Genomic DNA, 4,090 nt, shown 5'->3' with positions numbered 1-4,090 from the left:
ATCCTGAACTCTCCTCCTCCCAGACACTGGATATACTGGATATGCAGCTACTTACAGAACAATTAGCTGAATGATTCCCACACATCAGGCGAAGGAGAAAAAACCCACATCGAAGCAGGTAGGAGAGGCTGAGACACATTCTCACCACAAAACTCCCCCCTAGTGGGGAGACTCACAATTGGGAGGGAACACAAAACCTCTGAGCTTCTCCCTGAGGAGTGAAGGGTTTGAACTCTGCATCTGGTACCCCAACTTTGAAGACCTGCCTCTGAAGTACCTTTATCGCCTCCTTGGGAGGAGCCAGGAGCTGGGGCACCAGGACAGCTGGACAGATAAATGTACAGCAACAGGACAGGTGGGGCCCAGGGCCGGGGGGCTCCTCCCTGCCCTTTACCTGGCCTGGGCAGCCAGAGGTCACAGTCAGGGCTCTCTATCGCTCCCTCAGGCCTTCTCCCAGCGTCTCCCTGTCCAGGACCCTTCAAGCAGACACCCGGCAAAGTGCTGTCCAAAAGCACCAGGACTGGTTTGGCAAACAGAATCTGCTCCAACCTGTCCACCGGGAAGCCCTCAGGTGTTCCTATCTTTACTGTACGGAGATAATCATACATGTGCACAGAGGTGTGTGGACAAAGATGTTCATCACAGCATTGTTTCTAACAGGGGAAAACTAGAAAGAACCCAAGTGCCCAGCATGGAGGGACTGGTTACCATACAACAGAACGCAGTGGAAGAATCTGACGCAGGCCTTAGAGCTCCCGCACCCCTGCTGGCCACCCCGCTGTCCCCCACCACCCAGACACCCCCTGGTTGCATCTTACCGTCTAAGTGCACTAAACTCCTTATGGTCCCCAAATCCCCCCCACGTTTCTGTCTTCTCCGAGGTTCCCACTTGCTGTTTCCTCTGCCTGCAATGCCACTTCCTCTTTTTTAAAAATATATTTTTTTAAATTTTTTTTTAACGTTTTATTTATTTTTGAGACAGAGAGAGACAGAGCATGAGCAGGGGAGGGTCAGAGAGAGGGAGACACAGAATCCGAAACAGGCTCCAGGCTCTGAACTGTCAGCCCAGAGCCCGATGCGGGGCTCAAACTCACGGACCGCAAGATCATGACCTGAGCCTAAGTCAGACGCCCAACCGATTGAGCCACCCAGGTGCCCCTTAAAAATATTTTTTTAATGTATGTTTATTTTTTGAGAGAGAGAGACAGAAAGAGCATAAGTGGGGGAGGGTAGATTGAGAGGGAGACTCCAGGCTCTGAGCTGTCAGCACAGAGACCAATGCGGGGCTCGAACCCACGAACTGTGAGATCATGACCTGAGCTGAAGTCGGATGCTTAACTGACTGAGCCACCCAGGTGCCCCTTTTAAAAAATGTTTTTTAGTGTTTTTTTATTTTTTATTTTTGAAGTATTATTCTCTGGCTCCTGGGCAGGGGGAGGGCCCCCCTGGTGCTTCCACATCAGAACACGGTCACACTCTCTGGGACTGACCAGGTAACGGTCTGCTACCCATGCTGGATGCCAGAACATGAGGCTACTATCTTTCTGGCTATTTGCAGTATCTACTCTCAGAGCAGACATCTTTCAGTGAATTTCTTGGCAACTAGAATAAAAGCCAGACTTGTTTTCATGGTCTACAAGGCCTCACGTGTTCCAGTCAGAGCTCACTTCTTCAACTCACCTGTAATTTTTCTCACTACTCTGCTCACTGACCAAGATGGTTCTCCAACGTGCATTTCTGCCTCAGGACCTTTGCATTTGCCTATTTCCTCTACCTGGAATGAATGACCCAGTGATCAAGACCTAGTCCTTCACCTCAAGTTGCTCATAGTCTGGTGGAGGAGGCAGACACATAAACTGGCCCTACTCTGGGCCCTACTCTTCACCTGTCAAGTGAAGGTGGCCATCTGCCAGTCCCTCTCCCCTCCCCCCGCTCCCTTGCAGGCCATTAGAGGGTCCTGGGCCAGAGTGGAGCCTGTTCAGCACAGCATGCAGGGCCCAGCAGGTGTGAATGGTAGTCTGGTCATTTTGTAAGGAGCTGGCGGCTGGGGGCTCAGCTCCCTGACTCCCTGATGGACCGGGGATAGGGGCAGGGGAAGAGGGAACACAATGGCAGGCTGTTTCCTACTTTGTCCCCGGCTGTACCCAGCTGGGTTCAGCAGCCCCTGCTCTGAGATCACTGCCACCAGGTGCAGCTGGCCTTTAGCAGGGCCCAGCTGAGGCTGGGCGGGGCCTCCACAGGGTCAGGTGTCTGGTGAGCAGATCTCCCCTTCCCCAGCCAGGAGGGATTGGGGCAGGCTGCAGGGCACCTCCAGCCCTGGTGCCTTTCCTATTGTGAGTCTCTCTTTGCACAAACTTGACTCCTCTCCTCCCAGGAGGGGCCCCAGAGAGCACAGGATGCCAGAGGCCCCGAATAATCAGTTTTCAGGCACTCCCCTCTGCTCTTTTGGCCCATTCCTGGCCCCCCTACTACTTAAGGGAATAGAGTGTGTGTCCTTTACCTAGACTCACTCTGCTGCCCTACAGAATCCTTTTATTCCTGTTTCCCTAGTGGAAAAAGATGATTGTGAACCTTTATTTGTCTAGCAGGTAACTTTCAGTAAATTAAAGCAGTATGTGAAGTCACTAGGACAGCACCCAGTAGGGTTCCTTATTCCTTTTTGAGGAGGCTAAAGCTTTGAAAGATTGTGAACACAGGGATTCAGGGAGGAAAGAGGCCTAGAAACTCATCAGGTACCTAAGATGTGATGAGCACTTTATAATCAGGATCTAATTTCAGGGGTGCCTGGGTGGCTCAGTCGGTTGAACATACAACTCTTGATTTCGGCTCAGGTCATGATCCCAGGGTCCTGGGTTGGATCCTGACATCCATGCTTAGCGAGGAGCCTGCCCGGGATTCTCTCTCTGCCCCTCCCCCACTTACACGTGTGTGCATGCACTCTTTCTCAAAAAAAAAAAAAAAAAAAGTATAGTCAGGATCTGATCTCACCTTCAGTCCTTCAAGGTCAGCACGTTAGTCTTTGTTCAGCAGGTGAGGTCACAGGCTGAGAGAGGTGAAGTGAGGTGATTGCTCAAGGAGTCCTCAGAGCCAAGTGGTGGTGGATCTCAGACTCAAAGTCAAGTTTGGCCACCTGCTAAAGCCAGTGCCCTTAATCTCGGTGTTTACTGCACGTTAGCTGCATAGTCACACTAAGAGGTAGGTCATGGGCGATTTCGCTCCAGGAAGAAAACAGAGGGTGAGAGAAACTGACAGATTGTCAGTATCCTGCAGCAGGTAAGACAGAAAGCTCTGGTTATTTGTACCAGCTCAGGGTGAGAAGGAGTGGCAGGGTCTTTGAAGGTCATCTATCCCAGCCCTCTCGTTTTACAGAGGAGAAAACTGAGACCCAGAGAAGGGAAGCAACTTACCCAATGTGACACGGTTAGCAGAAGAATACTCAGGGCTCTTCCTCTCCTACCAGAGTGGTTTGAGTTCACGGGCAGGGATGGCAGCTCACCATCACCACCTTCCTTCAGCAGTAGGTCAGTCCCCAGGCTCTGCATGACTGTCTCGCCATCTCACAGAAATCACGTTGGTCCCATTAATGGATACTATTATGCAGATTGGACTTGGTGATCTTAGATGCCTCGTTAAGACACATGCAGTCAGAAGGCAGGGAGACAGGACCTTTGTCAGGCTAGGTTCCGCAGAGAAACAGAACCAGTAGAAGATTGTGTATGTGTGTGTGTGTGTGTGTGTGTGTGTGTGTGTGTGTGTGTGTGTATACACAGAGTGAAGGGGAAGGTGGGGAAGACGGATTGATTTATATATTGGGTCACACAATATATAAGGCAAGTCCACCCACAATGTACTGGACAGGTCAGCAGACTAAAAACATAGACAGAATGTCCACGTTACAGCCTTGAAACAGAATTATTCTCATCTGCACAGACTGGAACCCCCTAATTCCAGCCATTTATTTTTTTGTTTCTTTTTTTTTTAATTTTTAAAAATTATTTTAAAATTAATTTGTTTTTGAGAGACAGAGAGGGACAGAGCATGAGCAGGAGAGGGGGAAGGGAGACACAGCATTTGAAGCAGGCTCCAGGCT

Source organism: Panthera onca, chromosome A3, assembly GCF_046562875.1.
Source record: "Panthera onca isolate mPanOnc1 chromosome A3, mPanOnc1 haplotype 2, whole genome shotgun sequence".
Lineage (NCBI taxonomy): Eukaryota > Metazoa > Chordata > Mammalia > Carnivora > Felidae > Panthera > Panthera onca.
Note: the sequence above shows the minus strand (reverse complement) of the source record.